The sequence below is a fragment of the Gopherus evgoodei genome, chromosome 1 (assembly GCF_007399415.2).
Source record: "Gopherus evgoodei ecotype Sinaloan lineage chromosome 1, rGopEvg1_v1.p, whole genome shotgun sequence".
Taxonomy (NCBI): domain Eukaryota; kingdom Metazoa; phylum Chordata; order Testudines; family Testudinidae; genus Gopherus; species Gopherus evgoodei.
In genome coordinates this window covers 318540-338127 of record NC_044322.1, presented here as the reverse complement: position 1 = coordinate 338127, position 19588 = coordinate 318540, and the positions used below count along the sequence as shown (strand labels likewise).

Genomic DNA, 19588 nt, shown 5'->3' with positions numbered 1-19588 from the left:
CTTACAGACATTTTGCTCTTACCTTCTTCACCTAGGGCTTGCTGTAAAGGAACACTTTCCTCATTTACAACAGACTTCTTCTGGGTCTTACTTACATTCATGATCACCTTTGGCCCATCAGGCAGATTTCTACCCACTTCCCTTTTAGGCAAACTTATAGACTTACTAGATAAAAGTTTAGAGGTTTTCTCCTTCCCTCTGCAACTTTCCTCATAGTCACTGGCAACCTGCACGTTGTCAGGCTCAACACCCACAAGTTTAGGAAACTTTTCCTCCTTTTTACAAGTTGTTAAACTGTCAGTAGGTAACACAATTAAATCACCTTTTTGCTCTCCTTGTGCCCTGGCTAGGGTATCACCCTGATTAGACAGAGCTGCTACACCCTTTTCCAACCACACATTAGCAACGGGCAAATTACAAGCACCAGAATTGTCTGGTCTTTGGGATTTTGCTATGACACTCACTGGATGCAACCTAGTCACAGTGCCATTCTCCCCAGCAGACACAAACTTAGGACCATTGCCTTCCTGGGCTTAGCTGTATTTACAACCAACTCTGAGACAACTGCACTATTCTCAACCATCACAGGCTGAAAGGCACCTTCTGTCTGTTCCACAGACACAGAAAAGCTGGAGACACCTTCTGCTTCACCAGACACACAGCTTGGGATCTTATTTCCCTTGTCCCAGCACACAGGGCTGTTCACAGACAACTGCTTGGAGACTGAGGTAGCTTCCTCCACAGGTGTCATAACTTTCCTACTCAGATCTGAACCTTAGAGTTCAGAACATGAGAAGCTAGCATGAGACCTCCAAAGCTTAATTACCAGCTTGGATCTGATATCGCTGCCACCAGCCAGAGAATTCCAGTGTCTGGCTCACTCTGGTCTCCCCAAAACCTTCCCTGGGGAACCCTAAGACTCAGATGCCCTGAGTCTCACCACAAAGGGAAATAACCCACTTCCCTTCCCCCTCTTTACCTCCTCCCAGATTTCCCCGCCCTGGGTACTCTAGGAGATTCTCTGCTTCAAGTCCTTGAAACACAAGTACCGAGAGATCAAATCTCTCTCTCCCCTCACCCAGAGCGTATGCAAAGTCAGGCTTAGTAAATCTAACACAAAGAGATTTTTCCCGCTGACTTCTTCCTCCCACCAATTCCCTGGTGAGCTGCAGACTCAATTCCCTTGAGCCCCCACTAAAAAAAAAAAAAAAAAACTCCAACAGGTCCTAAAAAGAAAGCTTTATATAAAAAGAAAGAAAAAGACATAAAATGGTCTCTGTATCAAGGTGACAATATACAGGATCAATTGCTTAAAGGAAAAAATGAACAAACAGCCTTATCCAAACAGAATACAATTTAACACATTCCAGCAACTACACACATGTAAATACAAAAAAAAACAATATAAACCTATTGTCTTACTATCCTTGTACTTACAACTTGGAAACAGAAGATTAGAAAGCCTGGAGATTCCTGTGGTCACTCTCAGAGCCCAGAAAGAGAACAGCCCAAAAACAAAGGACTCACACCCAAAACTTCCCTCCATCCAGATTTGAAAAAGTCTTGTTTCCTGATTGGTCCTCTGGTCAGGTGTTTCAGGTCACTGCTTGTTAACTCTTTTATAGGTGAAAGAGACATTAACCCTTAGCTATCTGTTTATGACAATAGGCAAGTCAATACCCCTGACAGACACAGGCACATTTCCTTCTCTGTCACATTTCTCCACACACGAAACAGGTAAGGGATAGGGACACTCATCTTCCACTATCCTTGTCTTCCCACACTGCTGACTAGACAAAGCCATCAGCTCACAAGGCTGCCTAGGCTCCTCCAAACTTTCCCTACCAGGCACATTGCCACTCCCCACAGATAAGCTGCTACTTTTTTCACTACACTGAGCTACTTCCAGCAAATCACAGTTACCCATTTTAGGTTTACTTTTACAAGCTGTACTAGCCACCAATCCATTACCCATTACAAATCTACCCTTTCCTTCCTCAGTTAGGCCTTCCACCTGACCATTTACTTGAATCTGCTCCTGAGAAACATTTTCCTCCCCAATGAGATCTTTTTGCTCTTGATCTAACTCCAGATTCACTTCTGAGATGTTAGACAGACATTCAGAAACTCCATTCACAGACATACTGCTTTCTTGTACAGACAAACAGCTATTACCCACCAGGTTAGACTCCCCCTCTCCGTGGCCATAGCAAAACTGGTTACACACAGAAAACTGCCCAGAGTAATACCACAGATCAACATAGTTATAAACTGGATTGTTAAGAGGATACAGTTTCTGCTGTTCTTCCCTTGCTTCTTTGACTTGGAGCTGAAGTTTGGCAGTTTCTTGTTGCATCTTGTGAGTCTCCTGTTCCAGCTCCTGTTGCCTTTGTCGAGCTTTCTCCCCAGCAGCCAGCAGTTCCAGACGCCCCTTACGAGCTTTTTCTTCTCATTCAGCAGCTTCTTTCTCTCGTTCAGCAGCTTCTTCCTCCAGCTGGGCCAAGGCTTGCTTCTCTTTCATTCAAATTTCTGCCAGTTTTTGCTCATATTCAAACTGCAGGCTGTCCCTCAGGGCTTGCAGTGTCATTGCTTTTGCTGATGCTTTCTGGCTCATGGTCACTGATATTTAACCAACTAAACTCTCAATTCCAAAATTTCAAATTTGGATAGCATGCAGTTCTGACCCAAAACTTAATTGACCTGGTTCTGTGGATCCTGCCGACTAAGCCACTGTGACGATGTGGTTCTGGCGGGACCCAACTGAGAGTGCCAATTCAGGACCAATTGCTCAAACAGGTCAGTCACAGCCCTAGGCTGGGGTTTTTCCACCTCTCAGGCAAACCAAACCAGCCAGACAAAAATGATTTCAGTTTCACCCCACTGGCTAACTGCAAGTCACACAAGCAATTTCCTTAGACACTCCAGTCTCCCAGTATCACCACCAGTGCCACCCGTCCTGGGGATGAAAAGTTATGAAAACCACACCCCAGTAAAAGAAAAAGGTTCTCTCGATCCCAAAGGACCAAGCCCCAGACCCAGGTCAATATACACATCAGATCTTACCCACAAATCACGCTGTTGCCAATCCTTTAGAATCTAAAACCTAAAGGTTTATTCATAAAGGGAAAAAGACATAGATGAGAGCTAGAATTGGTTAAATGGAATCAATTCCATACAGTAATGGCAAAGTTCTTAGTTCAGGCTTGTAGCAGTGATGGAGTAAACTGCAGGTTCAAATCAAGTCTCTGGAGAACATCCCCAGCTGGGATGGGTCATTCAGTCCTTTGTGCAGAGCTTCAGTTTGTAGCAAAGTCCCTCCAGAGGTAAGAAGCAGGATTGAAGCCAAGATGGAGATGAGGCATTAGCTTTATATAGGCACTTCCAGGTGTAAGAACACTTCTTTGTTCTTACTGTGGAAAATTACAGCAAAATGGAGTTTGGAGTCACATGGGCAAATCCCTGCATACCTTGCTGAGTCACAAGGCATATCTGCCTCCTCTCAATGGGTCAATTGTGTAGCTGATGGTCCTTAATGGGCCATCAAGCAGGCTAAGCAGAGCTAACACCAACTTGTCTGGGGTGTCACCCAGAACTACAGCACCAATTTGGAATACAGACAGTATACAGTCAATACTTATAACTTCAACTACATAATGATACAGAGATACAGACAGCATAATCATAACCAGCAACCCATAACCTGGTCTTAGACACCTTATATGACCCCCTTTACATAAGATTCGGTGCCATTACAGGACCTTGGTTGCAAACCATGTTCTATATGGTCCCAGTTTATATCAATAACGTCACAAACGGGCATTGCTCCTCTGCGTTGAATTAGATGCAGTGAGGCTACTTGTGTGCTATGATCCGTGGAATTGCAGTCCTTTTTAAATAAGAGGAATTTATTAAAGAAACAGCCAAAGAAAAGCCCAAAACAAAATAAAACAAAACAAAAAACAGCCACAGAAACAGGTTTCCACACAGCTCGGTTTTCAGCTTTGTCTTGCTTTTTTACCAGGGACGACACACTACCTGGAACTCTACAGAGAGGACCAACAATGTGCTGCAAGGAACCAAATCAATGCAGCATGTGACTCAAAGGCTCTGATTAAAGCATTTTGGTAGCAGGATATTGAACATATTAAATAATAATCTCCATTTAATGCATGGAGAGGCTGTGTCCAAGATCACCCAGCAAATCTATGACAGAGCTGGGACTGTTTACTCTCAGCTCACTGGTCTCTGCTGATGCTTTATTTCTAGTTAAGTGGCTGCAGCCCCACTGAAATCAGGAGAGATTCCCCTCACTGGATAATCCGGTGGAGAGAGGCACCAGGCCTCTGTGATGCTACGTGGACTATACAAGCCCGGTCTAAGAGAGACTAAGCAATGGATGGGCTGTGTCCCTGGCTCAAGACATTTCCCTTCCTGCTACCTCAGTTTCCCCATCTGTAAAAGTGAGATACCTCCTGGGAATAGTGAGCAACAGTTTGTGAAGCACCTATTGACAGTCAACTCTGTGTCCATGTCGTGGGGTGGCTGTCCCACATGTTGATAGTGTGGGCTGTGGAAGGCCAGTGGGCCTGTGCAGACTGACAGCCAATAAGAAAAGGGCTTACAGGGGGCCAATCAGAGCCAAGATTGGAGACAGCCAATCAGGGCTCAGCTTGGCCCTATATAAAGGTTGTCCAGGAAAGAAGCAGTCAGTCTGTCCTAGCCCAAGGGAAAGGTCTGTCTCCAGGGCTGGGAGACTAGCACCTGGGACAGCGTAGTGATGGCCAGGCTCGAGGAGCCAAAGGGAGCTCTAGCCTGTAGCCTGCCAGGCTACAGGTCCTGAAGGGAAGGGCCTAGCGGGTGCAAGGGGCCATAGGGGAAGCAGCCCAGGGAAGTGGACAGATGAGGACAACATAAGAACATAAAAATGACCATCCCGGGTCAGATCAAAGGTCCATGTAGCCCAGTATCCTGTCTACCGACAGTGGGCAATGCCAGGTGTCCCAGATGGAGTGAACCTAACAGGCAATGATCAAGTGATCTCTCTTCTGCCATCCATCTCCACCCTCTGACAAACAGAGGCTAGGGACACCATTCCTTTCCCATCCTGGCTAATAGCCATTAATGGACTTAACCACCATGAATGTATCTAGTTTTCTTTTAAATGCTGTTATAGTCCTAGCCTTCACAACCTCCTCAGGTAAGGAAAAAAGGAGGACAGTGAGGCTGCTGCCAGAAGGTCCCTGGGCCAGGACCCAGAGTAGAGGGCAGGCCTGGGTCCCTCCGTTCCCTCCTTTCAGTACACCCAGCCATCGACCATGGGGAGCGGCCATCACAGAGTACACCAGATCCCTTGCTCGAGGGATTAGACTTTGTGGGTGTAGTTGGACATGGTGGCTGGAGTGCAGAAAGGCTGCTTATTGACCCCCCCACGGAAGCGGGTGTGGCTGGACTGAGGGGCACAGCCGGAGGGCAGTGGTCCTGAAGAGGACACCGCGAGCTGAAGAGCGACACAGGCTCAAGTGCCAACCAAGGTGAGACAACGGGCGGGACACCACCAGGAGAGGGTGCTCCACTGGACTGAGCTAATTCTCGGAGACAACCAGAAGGAGGCGCTAAGTGGTGAGTCCCAACCCTGTCACAGTCCATGTGTCACTGTGCCTCTGTGGGACACAGCCGAGGTTGCCAAATTCAGGACAAACTGCTGAGAAATAGGGCAGACTCACCCAACACTAGTGGTTATTCTCTCATTACATCACACCAACCCAGCAACAAATATAAACTTCTGTCTGACCACACTGGTTAACTAGAAGCCAAAGTGCAGTCCCCTGAGATGTCCCAGCCCTTAGCTTACCATTTGGACACTGGACTCCATGATGGATGATGAGAGAAAACCAGTTACAGCACATATAGGGTCCTTCCAATCTCAAGAGCCACTTAGCCAGGTCAATATGACTAAGATTGTACCCAATAATCACACTGCTGCCTAGTAGAGGTTTAATAAGAAAAGAAGAGTTATAAATGGTCAATAGATCAGATACATACAAATGATATTTCAGTGTTCAGAGATGACAATCATGGGAGTGATAGAATAAACTGCTAGCTTGCAAAAGTCTCTCTGAAAAATACCCAAGGAATTTGGGTGTCATCAATTCTTGTACAGAGCTTCCTTCTTGGAAACCCAGTGCAAAGAAATGAAGACAAGATGGAGATGTCTCAGGGCTCCTTCTATATCCTCTACCCTGTGCATGAAATTTTACAGTCCAGACACAGCCCAGGTGCCTGGAACATTATTGGTCTAAGTTGGAGTCCAGGATCACATGAGCATATCATATGTCCTTGCATGCTTTGATTACTCACAAAAGCAGCCACTGAACATATTACAAAGAGGTGTTTCCTCTATGGCCCATTGTGAGAGGTAAGTGCCCTTGTTTGGCCCTTGTGACAGGGTGCTGGGCAAGGAGTGCTTAATCAGCCCACTGCCACACCTGCTTCAATTAAGAGGGATAGATTGGAGCTGGCTGAATAGAGCTGTGGCTAGCTGGCATCTAGAAACAGCTGCTAGTTTCACTAGCCAGGGGCTATAGAGGCTAGAAAGAAGGCAGGGAAGAGAAAGGTCAGAGACTGAGAGGGACTGGTGGCTCTAGTCTGCTGCTTGTGATAACTGGTTGCGAAATCCATTGTATAGATAGTAAGGTGCTGGTGAAAATAACTATAAATTAAGTACACTGGTGATTGCATCTCCCTGAGGTGTCCCTGATTGGTTTGTGAGGGCAGCAAGGGCAGAAGCAAGAGGGGTCCAGCTGCACTGGCTGCATGTGGCGGCATGTCCAGGACCCAGAGCCATCATGAGTGCGTGGCAGCTCAGAGATGGAAGGAGCCCTGCAATGGCTGGCGGAGTAACAGGAGGATATGCAAAAGGTGCTGTGAGCCTTCCAGAAATCCCACCAACTGGAGAAGAAGACCGTACTCTCCTGGCAAGTGGAACAGCAGAAAACCCTACAAGACTTTATAAGGGATCAAGACAATGTGCACCAGCAGCTTCTACAAAACGGTTGAGTTCCACCTCAGTATCAGGGTTGGGACTGTGTAAGATGGGCCCCGCTAATGAGCCACACTCCTTCCTCTGCACCTTTGAGTAGGTAGTCTTGGGTGCCGGATGGGATAGGTTAACCTGGGCCCTATGGCTGGCTCCCTATCTGTCCAGGCAAGGCTCGAGCGGCCTATATGACCCTCAGTAAGGACCTACCTTTATATTTAATATTTTAAATGCTTCTTTATTAACCTACCCTTATATTTTTACCATGTGCTTACTAAAAAGTCTTCACTTTATAAAATTCCCTTTTTTCTAGCATGTGTTCTTTTTTAACCTAACTTTATATTTAATAAACGTTTTAAATTTAGATTCTTTAATAAGAAGGCAAACTTGTCCTTTAAAATCATCTCTCCTTAATAAACCTAACCAAAAATATTTCTTTTCTTTAATAACTTGCCTCTTTTCTTTCATACTAAGCTTTTAATAACAAAAATCTTTATTTTCCTTTAAGTTCTCTTTTTCCATTTTAATAACATTCCAAACTAGTCTTTACTAAATCTTTCCAAACAATCTTTCTTCCATTTAATAACCAATCATAGACTTTAAGGTCAGAAGGGACCATTATGATCATCTAGTCTGACCTCCTGCACAATGCAGGCCGCAGAATCTCACCCACTCATTCCTGAAACAAGCCACGACCTATATCTGAGCCACTGAAGTCTTCAAATCATGGTTTAAAGCCTTGCAGATGCAGAGAATCCTGATTTGGGGGGCGTGTCATAAACAGATAAGAAAAGTTAATAGCACAGAAGTACTTTATATCTCTGAGTGTAAAGGGTTAACTAGTTCAGTGAGCCTGGCTGTCACCTGACCCGACAACCAATCAGAGGACAGAATACTTTCAAATCTTGAGGCAGGGAAGTTTTTGTGCTGTGCTGTTAGTGTTTGGTTGTTGCTCACTCTTGGGGCTCAGAGGGACCAGACGTGCAACCAGGTTTCTCTCCAATCTCTCCAATACAGGCTCTTATAAATTCAGACTAGTGAGTACTAGGTAGATAAAGCGAGTTAGGCTTATGGTTGTTTTCTTTATTTGCAAATGTGTATTTGGTTGGAAGAAGTTCAAATGTGTATTTGGCTGAAAGGATTTTAATTTGTACTGGTATACTTAGGCTGGGAGGGTATTCCCAGTGTCTATTACTGAAAAACCCTGGACCTAATTCATCTTAAATTTACAAAGATAATTTTTACTGTTTTTCTCTCTTTAATTAAAAGCTTTTCTTGTTTAAGAACCTGATTGTTTTTTTATTCTGGTGAGACCCCAGGGGACTGGGTCTGGATTCACCAGGGAATTGGTGCATTTTCCTCTCTGTTTTAAGATTCAAGGAGTTTGAATCACACAGTGATCTTCCAGGGTAACCCTGGGAGGGGAAGCCTGGGAGAGGCAACAGGGTGATGGAAAGGGTTTACTTTCCTTATGTTGAGATCCAGAGGATCTGGGTCTTGGGGGTCCCCGGGCAAGGTTTTGTGGGGACCAGAGTGTACTTGTGTCATAAACAGATAGCTAAGGGTTAATGTCTCTTCCACCTATAAAGGGGTTAACAAGGAGTGACCTGAAACACAAGACCAGAGGACCAATCAGGAAACAAGACTTTTTCAAATCTGGGTGGAGGGAAGTTTGTGTCTGAGTTCTTTGTTTTTTGTCTTGTGCCTGGCCCTCTCGGCTATGAGAGTGATTTTTTTCTGTCTCCTGCCTTTCTAATCTTCTGTTTCCCAGTTGTAAGTACAAAGGGATAAAACAGTGGTTTATATTGGTTTTTTTTTGTATTTACATGTGTGTAGTTGCTGGAGTGTTTTGAATTGTATTCTTTTTGAATAAGGCTGTTTATTCATATTTCTTTTAAGCAATTGACCCTGTATTTGTCACCTTAATACAGAGAGACCATTTTTATGTATTTTTTTCTTTCTTTTTATATAAAGCTTTCTTTTTAAGACCTGTTGGAGTTTTTCTTTAGTGGGAATTCCAGGGAATTGAGTCTGCAGCTCCCCAGGGAATTGGTGGGAGGAAGAAGTCAGGGGGAAAATCTCGGTGTGTTAGATTTACTAAGCCTGACTTCGCATACCCTCTGGGTAAGGGGGAAGAGAGATTAGCTCTTGGTGCTTGTGTTTTCCAGGACTGGAAATAGGGAGGGTGGAGTCCCTCTGTTTAGATTCACGGAGCTTGCTTCTGTATATCTCTCCAGGAACCCAGGGAGGGAACACCTGGGAAGGAGGAGGGGGAAGGAAAATGGTTTATTCCCCTTTGTTGTGAGACTCAAGGAATTTGGGTCTTGGGGTCCCCAGGGAAGGTTTTTGGGGAGACCAGAGTGCTCCAAAACACTCTAATTTTTTGGGTGGTGGCAGCTTTACCAGGTCCAAGCTGGTAACTAAGCTTGGAGGTTTTCATGCTAACCCCCATATTTTGGACGCTAATGTCCAAATCTGGGAAAAATGTTATGACAACGAGGCACTGGAATTCCTGGTTGGTGGCAGTGCTACAGGTTCTAAGCTGGTAATTGAGCTTAGAGGAATTCATGCTGGTACCCCATCTTTTGGACGCTAAGGTTCAGAGTGGGGAATTATACCATGACACCCCCGGTCTAACTGAAGTCCTTGGCTCAGGAAAGGGGTAAGCGGGCACATTTTCCTGGCTTGTTTGTGCAAGGGTGAGACTGGATGGACTAATGCTGGGGAAGTATGTAGTGTTGCCAGTTATGGTTAGCTGTATTCCTGGAGATTTCATCTCATGGCATAGTTTGAATTAAAAATTAATCTTTAATTCCTGGCGACTCCAGGCCAGTCCTGGAGGGCTGGCAACCCCAGCACGATGGAGGAGTTCAGCTAAGCAGAAGCAGGGCACGGAGGCTGCTTCCAGCCCTTCCTACACGTAGGGGTGAGCGGCCTCTCGAGCCAGGTGGGAGCCAGAGGCAGCAAAGGGAGGCGCTGGCATTATGGGAAGAGAGAAGGGAAAATAAAAATCTCCTGTTGCTTAGACCAGCTTTCCAGGCGTGATTCTCAGCACTGTCTCCCCCGACCCTGAGCCGGCTCCTCTCTGAGCTTCCCTGGCCTGGGACCTGCCTCAGCTCTATGCTTCCTCTGGGCTATTATGTCGGGCAGGTGCAACTAACCAGGGCCATTTCTGGGCTCCAAAGCCCTGCACTCACCCAGCTCCTGTGCAGCAGAGAGGGGCTGCCCGGGCAGCGGGAGGCATCCGGAGAGTCTCTGTGCTCTGCCAGAGGAGCGCTGGGCAGGGAGGTTTACAGCCATCGCTGTGGGATCCCAGCAGGTTTTCTGCCTCACGTGGGGAGCCGCCGCTTAGCGGAGAGCGTGAGCTAGAGAAACAGTCGCCAGCTTTTCCCTGTCCCTGAGCATACGGCCCCCCATAAGGGCTGGGAGAGTGACATGCCAGGGGCATTGCAGATTTACACCAGTGTGAGAGCAGCATTGGTTCAGACAAGGCAAGGGGAATTGAGCGGGGCCTGCCCGCTCCACAGCCCAGTGTGGAGTCTTGTGTATTTTCACTGCGATCACTGACCAGAGCCCTTGTTTCCGCCAGTCCCTGAGCCGGCTCTGGGAAGGGGACAGCAGCCTTAACCTTGATTCCAGGGGCTACGTAGGCACCTGAAAATTTTACGTTTTTGGCAGATAACGTAGCAATTAGCTGACAGACTCACTGGATTTTATTCCTATATAAAAGAAAGAAAATTAAATAAATATTAGATGCACTCAGCTCTAATACTAACAGGTTCTGACTTCATGTGGCAAGTCACTTAAGGGACACTGGTTAGGTTTAAAAATTTGATGTATGTTCTTACTTTATTACTAACTCTGCAGAGAGAGACCCCATCAGGACTCCTGGGTTCTGTCTCAGCTCGGGGAGGGAAGAAGAAGGGTGGGGTTTTGGGGGGTACAACAGGAGGCAGATATATCTGGTATCTCTATAAGAACATCAGAATGACCCTTTTGGGTAAGACCAATATCAAGCTTTAGCAGTAAACAGTAATTTATGGGAGTTTCCCAAAGGGAGCTGAGAGCTCTTGTGCTCTCTGTGAGTCAGAGAGGACTGGGCAGTTCTCTGTGTTTTGGTTTTTTTCTGTATATTTCAGGACCCAAGGATCATTTATCCAATTTCATGTCTTTTGACAAGTCGAAATTCCTCAGAGAACATAAGGTAATTAGGATGACTATGAAGGACGTCCATCACCATTACTTAGCTGTATAAATTAACATAAGGCCATTTGCTTGTTCTCCACCATTCACAGTACATTTCAAAGACAGATGAATACTGAGATAGCCTGTGTTTACAATTTATTTACATGATAGGATGTTGTTTTGACCTCTGAATTATCAGAATACAGCACAGACAGGGACTGTTGATTACATTTTCCACATTACTCATACATATGTAAATACACAAAACCACAAACATTATCTCCCCACAAGTCTTCTGTGGGTTATTTATTTTGCAAGATGTTTAACCAATGTGGCACCCTATAATGCTTTATGGAAATGTGCTTATGAATGTATATATGACATAACTGGGCATGGCATGTATCATATCTCTGCAAAGGTTATGATCTACTGAATCTATCCATCCTGTTTGTACATGTGCCATTTTTGTAGTCAAAGTTATAAATATAGGCTGTGTACTTGTTTGATTTTAAGTAGCCTTAGTAAGGCACTTGGTCAGATTCTTAAGAAAGGAATATTCAAGTTAAGTGCCCAATCAAGAAACATTGAACGGACAATAGAACCTTGGAAGACTCCAATCCAAAGAAGAAGTCTACTTGGGGACTTTGAAGGTAGCATGTGAACAATGGCTGCCACCTGTAAAGTTCTGAGTCATGCGCGGACATGTGACTTGCTGGATTCTGCATAGGAGAGAGGAGGGGGACTCCAACCACAAAAGAGAGTCTATTTAAGCCCCTTGGAGACCCCTCCATTTTGTCTTCAGCTGGCTCAGGAGAGAGCCTCTCCACCCCAAAGGATGCCTGAAAGAAACTGGAACAAAGGACAGTAATCACAGGGGTGAGGATTGCTGGACCCAGACTAGAAGGAGCTTAGTTTGTACAAGAAACTTATTGGAACATCTTTGAGGGGGAGATTTCATCTGTAATCACTTTCTTACTGTACTAGGCTTAGACTTGAATGTTTTATTTGATTTTGCTTGGTAATTCACTTTGTTCTGTCTGTTATTACTTGGAACCACTTAAATCCTACTTTCTGTATTTAATACAATCACTTTTTACTTATTAATTGACCCAGAGTATGTCTGGGGGGCAAACAGCTGTGCATCTCTCTACCAGTGCTATAGAGGACAGACAATCTGTGAGTTTACCTGTGTAAGCTTTATACAGGGTAAAAAGGATTTATTTGGGGTTTGGATGCCATTAGGACCTCCCGTTGGGAGCTGGGCATCTGAGTGCTGGAGACTGGAACACTTCTCATGCTGCTTTCAGTTGAGCCTAAAGCTTTTGGGGGATGTTGTTCAGATCTGGGTCTGGGTTTGCAGCAGACATAGCCTGTCTGGCTCAAACCAGGCAGGGCACTGAAGTCCCAAACAGCCAGGGAAAATGGGCTCAGAGGTAATCTCGGCACATCAGGTGGCACATCCCTAGAGTTTTCTGTGATCCAACCCATCACAACAATATAGAACCATTACTACACTCCCCTTTCCTGCACCTCAGCTCTACTCTTCGCTGGATCACTCCCCAGCAGTTCTTTTTGGAAAGTCTTGCACCGGAATGGCAGCGGAATGGCAGCGGGATTTTGTTCATAACTCTGAATGTAAGTGTTAGAAATAGCTACTGGTCAGTTATCGGGAGCCCGTACCCAAATAGCTATTTGGAGTACTATTGAAATACTTTCTAAAGCAAAAACCTTTATGCAGTAAAGTCCCCACTGCCCCTTCCTGTAGAGATTCCAACAACTCTGCTGCTGGTTTTTGATATACATGCATGTCATGAAACTTTGTCTTTTTAATATTTATATTACAATGAAAAGTTTTGGCATAACATGTACACATTTGTACTTTGACACACACATGTAAACCCACTCGTTCCCTCTGATCATCTTTCAGAGGTAACTTCTCAGGTTAGAGTGGGAAATAAATGTAGCATCTGTCATCTGGATTTCTTCAGAACCTGACAGATCCCAGCGTCTCAGCCCTCAGTCAATGACTTGTCAGCAAACAAAATTCTAGTAGCTCCTCTGTCCCTGGGTTAGTAGCTGACTGGTTCTCCTCAGGTTCTGTTCAGTCAGTCTGCAGCCTGTATCTGGAGTGGTAACAGGCATTCCCTGAGCTCTCACTCTCTAGCACATAGTGACCCCAGAGCTGTTATTCAGGCACAATGAGGGTTTGCAGGACACAGATTTCAAAGTGAAATGCAGGAGTATTGATGGAAATAGAACCTCATTTCACACATGAAATGGGACAGAGGCTCATGGTTCAAGCTAGAGCTGGGCTGGAAAACTGAGAGGTTCCCCCCCCCCTCCGGTGCCCCCCCATAAAAGTAAGACAAACTAAAATGTTTCCTTTTTCTCCATTCTCTGGGGTGTGTTTTCACAGAAAATGGATCATTTTTCTCTAAAATTTCAATTTCCACGATACTGCCCAGCTGCAGCTGCCTGGATCCCCAAGAGAAATTGGGACTTTTCATCTGCTTCTCCCTCGTAACATAAATGAAGGCTGCACTGGTGGAGTCTCTGGCTGCACTCTGGGTATGGAAAGGGCAAAACCTCCCAACCAGTCTATAGCTGAGGATTTGTGCCCTTCAGCTACACCAACCAATCTGCCAATCTCTGCGGACTATTGTGACAGGCCCTGGTAGCACTTCTCTAACGAGCTTCCAGGGAGCTGGTGAGGGTCCTGGAGTAGTTGGGGAGGCCCAGAGATTGTGCATGGGTGAGCTTAGCTCCCAATGGATCACTGAGATCAGGGCATAACTTTGGGGATTCCTGGGTCCCCCCTTTTCATTCTTCAGGGAAAAGAAGGGAGCTCCCCTCTTGGAACGAGCTGAGGGAAATTTCCATGTACAGAGACTTGTGGATTCTCTGTACTCTGGTCAGCAACCGGGGTGTGTAATGCAGAAAAGGGGGCTACTTCAGAGAAATCTGCTCCTATATTAATATTATTATTCTATTTTAGTTTATTTCAGCAAGATCACAGCAGTTATGGCATCATAATTACCATTCGGACACCCTCAGGGTAGCTATGTGAATAACAGGGATGATAAGGCCCAATTCCAGCAAGACAGCTTGCAACAGGGCTGGTTCTGCAGTCTCATTGGGTAGCATTAGCACACATTCCCTATCATTTCACCTCTTGCACTTTGCCTTTCGTTTTCACGGGGTTTATACCTGCTGCACATGAAGCCAAGCAGCTAAGTGTCCCTGATGGTCAAGTGACCCCAAGGGATATTGCGAACATGCTCCATAAAGACAGGTGTCTCCCTATCTGAACAGATGCTGCCTGCTGCCCTGCAACCTCTCCGATGACTCCTTGTCCTTTAGGGTGAAGACCACTGGCGTCAGCGGCTCCCCTTCTAGCAGGAATTGAGTACGTTGGCAGGTTTCGCTCTCTTTAAAATGCAAAGTGATGTGTAAAGGCTGTGAGCTGTTTCCATTTGCAGATGTTCTGTGCAGCAGCAGAGGACTCAGCTGGGCTGTTGGGGTGACTCAGTGATGGGGCTGGAGGGCAGGTAGCAGTAGGTAGCTTGGGAACCTCTCCCCTACATCTGCCCATGCTCCATGGGGAGTAATTTCATCTACACAGAAATCTGACATTCAGAGCGAGCTTGCAGTGCTAAAAGCCTGATGCCCTGAGCAAGTCCCATTTTTAGAGGGGCTGTGTGCTCTGGGCCCAATCCTGCCAGGGGCTGAGGAAGCAGAGACCCCACGGAATATCAGTGACTACTTCCCAAATTGCATCAGGTCTATTTCCTGCTGGAAATTGAATCAGGAAATGCATTTTCAACAATTTTACTCTTTGACTTGACTGTAGACGCAGGAATTCAGAGCTGCCCTGCTCTGAGGGCACACAAGCAAGTCTCATTTTATGCGAGGGTTCCGTTCCATGGTTAGAGCATAAAGCGAAAACCACGAATGGTGAAACACTCATTGAGTTGAATGGCGGGCGGAATCGCCCGCACTACAGATGCAGGTTTTATATTGTAATTTTTCTTTTGTTTCCGTTTTTACCAACTGCACAAAGCTGAATTTGCGCATGTTAAATGCGCCTAAGATGTGACTTGCCTGTATTTCTGTTTCCTGACTGGCTGAAGGCTCCAGCACTTCTGCCCTGAAGATACCCCTCAGAGTTACAGGGCTATGTTCATCTCTTTCCCTTCTCTGGTTACTCAGGGCCAAATGTCAGGATTCGTAGCCTCCTTTCTCATGGGGTGAAATCTCCCCATTCTCCCACTCTCAGACTGTGCCCTGGGCTACCGCACAATGTGGCTGTAGCCCTGAGCACTGTGCCTGCTCAGTAGGTCCGGCTGGGTTTGTGCCTATGGTTGACGTGTGTGCTGAAGTACCGCTGGGTAAATGTTATGCCAAAACCTCCCATTGGAATACAGATATTACAAACAAACATTTCATGACATGTCTGCATATTGAAAGCCGGCGGCAGAGTTGTTGGAACTGCTACAGGAAGGAGCAGTGGTAACTGTTTGCAATGGGTTTGTGCTATTAACTCTCTGTTCAGTGAAGAGCTGTATGGAACTCATCCCTGCTAACTGAGCAGAAGCCATTTGTAATACTTACATTCAGGGTCATGCACACAATAACTCTACAATAGCCGTGCAAGACTTTCCAAAAGGTTCTGAGAGACCAGAACTGCTGGTCTGTGTTTCAGCAAAGAGGAGAGCTGAACTGCAGGAAAGAGCAGTGTGATAGTTTTTTATGTAATTTATCTCCATCACCTGTTAAAAAAGCATGGCTGAAGTAACTAGCACACTCAGCTGGATATTAGTGCAAAACTAGTGTTTGCACTATTCACCCATTTGCGAGGCCAACCCCTCCCTCATCCAGCTGAAGTAACTGTCCATGTTAGCTTGTAGCTTACCAGATAACTACAATCCCTTGCATGGGAAGCAGATGCGGGTCCTGTGGAGAAGAAGGGGAACCTGTAGGATGATCAGACTCTTTGGATTCAGTCAACATAGGCTGGGCAAAGCACTTCAGCTTCTCTTGGAGGGATTCTTGGGGTCAGAGTGCATCACTGGGAGTATTTGGTAAGGGAAAGTCAATAGATCCCGGTTCCGATCGAATTTACACACGTAAATCTGGAGTGATGCCGTTATTGAATTCAGAGCCAGACTCTGAAAGTTTATCCCATGTGCTGCAAAGAGGCAGTGGCATAATTTGAATTCACAGGAGCAGAGAAACTTAAAAATAATAATGTACATAATGAGGCAATGAAACACGTTTATGAATAACTTAAATGCAGTACAGATAAACACAATGACCATTTTCACCATGCACTTGCCATATGTCTACACACGTCATGATACAATGGGCCACACTTTGAAGTTGAGGGCCAGAAAGGTTATCTGTGTGAATGTCATTATCGCAAACTCACACAGTGCTCAAAAAGGCTGTGGAACTCTCATCCACTGGATATAAATGGGGCCAAAGGATTAGCCGGATTCAAAGAGGGACTGGATTTACACTACAAAATATGTCTAACTAGTGGGTGCCTGGGGGAAACTTTCCCTTGGAGAAGTTAATCTCATAGCTCCCGATTGCAGGGATTCTTCCATCTTCCTCTGACGCATGTATAACTGGTAACTGAGCTAGAAGGACTGCAGGTCTGATCTAGTCTGGCAGTGCGTATTTTCCGATTTGCATAGCCTATTGGGGGTGTAAATCCAAATCTATGTTTTTTCTGATCTTCCTTGAGCTCCTAGGAATCCTAGATTTGCACTCAGAGCAGAAAGATGTCTCGTTAAATATCATCTACTTTCCTGTTCTTTTTCTTTTCAGGAAGGAAAGTTCAAAACTTCTCGGACCTGCCCAATACGGTATGTCAGCTGTCAATGACACCAAATTCACACCTGCCGTGTTCCTTCTCACTGAGATACCTGGGCAGGAAGACATCCTTCTCTGGGTCTCTATCCTCTTCTGCTTCATGTATGCTATTTCGATAGTAGGAAATTCAGTCATTCTGTTCATTATAAAAACAGATCCAATCCTCCATGAGCCCATGTACAATTTCCTCTCCATGTTGGCCGTCACAGACCTTGGCTTATTGATAGCCACTATACCAACAATATTGGGCCTATTCTTGTTTAACTCTAGAGAGATCAGCCTTGATGCATGTTTTGCCCAGATTTTCTTCATCCACTCTCTGCAATTCGTTGAATCCTCTGTGCTCTTGTTGATGGCATTTGACCGCTTCATCGCAATCTGTAACCCGCTGAGATATGCCTCCATCTTAACCCTGCCGAGAACAGCCAAGATGGGACTGGTGTTTGTGCTGAGAGCAGTGGCAGTAATATTTCCACTCCCCTTTCTCCTGAAACGGTTCCGATTATTTTGAGCCAATGTCCTTTCCCATTCCTACTGCCTGCACCAGGATGTCATGAAGCTGGTTTGTTCGGACATCACAATCAACAACATCTATGGCTTGTATATTACAGTCATAATGGTGGGGTTAGACTCACTGCTCATTTTCCTCTCTTATGTGATGATTCTCAAAGCAGTGCTGAGCATCACGTCACCAACAAAATGCCTTAGGGCCCTGAACACCTGTGTCTCCCACCTCTGCGCCATCCTGCTCTTCTACATGCCAGAGTTCAGCCTGACTGTCATACACAGATTCTGGAAGAGCTCTTCTCCCTTGCTTCAAATTATCCTGGGCTACATCTACCTGCTGGCTCCTCCTTTAATGAATCCAATCGTGTACTGCATGAAAAGCAACCATCTTCGTGCGAGGAAAATCAGGGTGTTTGTCACGTAAAGAGTCAGTTCATCATCCGGCTCCAGAGCTGCTGACACAGGTCATGGCCACGTATTCCATCTTGGACCCTTATACACAAGGAAACAAGAGCTACTGATCTCCACTCTGTAGAGAGAGGCTCATACAGGGTCTAAGACTTGAAGCTTAGGGGGGCCATCCCTACCCACAGTTGAGGGAGGACAGCACTCCAGGGAAGGGAGACCAAGCCAGGCAGCAGCATTTACAATGTCACTCTTTTCGTGGAGAGCCAGGGGATCAGTGGGATGTTGACCCCTAAAGAGCCATATCGATGGCTGCTATAATCTCAGAATTCCTATGAATAAAGTCACTATGAGAAGAAATGTGGCTGCTGTTTCCCATTACACCTGGCCTGTCACTGTCCTATCCCTGGTTAATCACCCACGGGCCACGTTAATCTCCTTCTCCATGGGTTGTTGGCTTTTATTCAAACATGTGGCCAAAACATCTGTAAGGACGAGACTTCAGCCATGCATCTGCCAAGGAAGGATTGCTTTTTGAATCAGATGAGGTAAAATAACAAAGCCAGTGAGCTAGTCACACCATCAGTCTCATTGCAGCCACAGGCCCCGCTTTCATCTTTAATCTGGTGTTAAATGTCATACCCCAAGGAGAGTCTCTTATCATCAGTCTCTGTGTCCCAAGACAACAAGCCATTGTTCTCAGCCACTTTGGCCCATGCTTACAAGGCCCGCTGGTTGCTAGGGAGATGGTGCAATTAGTGGGCCCCTTCTGTTAATGGGCTTGCCGGCAGGTTGGGATTCAGTAGTATGGAAACCGGAAATAGTATAAGGGACCGACCATCAATCAAACCCTAACCCCTCCCCTTGGCTGCTTAAACCCTGCCCCTTGACCCCTTGAGCCCCGACCACCTGTCACTGGAAGTCCCACCCATGGGGAATATTACTTCTGGGGTCAAGGAGGACACACGACCAGAAGCAAAGTGTCATGTGACCCCTCTAAGAACTCCTCCCACTACCCTCTACCAATCAGGAGCGGTTTCTCCCCAGTAGGCCCACCCCGAGAGGAGATTTGTCCAATCAGGGGTGTTCTGGGGCATGGTGAGCCATCCAGAAATGGTTCATGTGACCCCTCCAAGAACTCCTCCACTGCCCTCTGCGAATCACGATGGGTTTCTGCCACACAGCACCGCCCTGAGAGCAGATTTGACCAGTCAGTGGTGTTCCGGGGTGGGGTGACCTGCCCAGAAGAGGGTCGTGTCACCCCTCTAAGAACTCGTCCGAGCGCCCTCTGCCAATCAGAGTGCAGCACTATCACCCCATGAGTCCCAGCAATCGGGGCAGAAGAGGCCATGTTTTACCAAGAACACGTGCTTTAGAAATCGTGGAAACATGGACGCCTTCACCACCCTGGTGAGAACTTCGGACTTTGTGTGAGCCCCGAGGGCCTTTGGACTTGTGTGGAGAAAGCGCTACATGAGCGACAGTTCCAGCGAGGGCCCTTTGACTCAGCTGTTGGTGGATACGCCATTATCCGAAACCCAAACCCTCCTGAGGCACCCGGTGAGCATGAAGGTCTCT

The 19588-nt window shown here is 46.1% G+C and overlaps 1 pseudogene; it reads left to right on the top strand.

Moving 5' to 3' along the window:
• The first annotated feature begins 17093 nt into the window (after positions 1 to 17093).
• On the top strand, positions 17094 to 18029 carry LOC115647941 (annotated as a pseudogene).
• The last annotated feature ends 1559 nt before the right edge of the window (positions 18030 to 19588 follow it).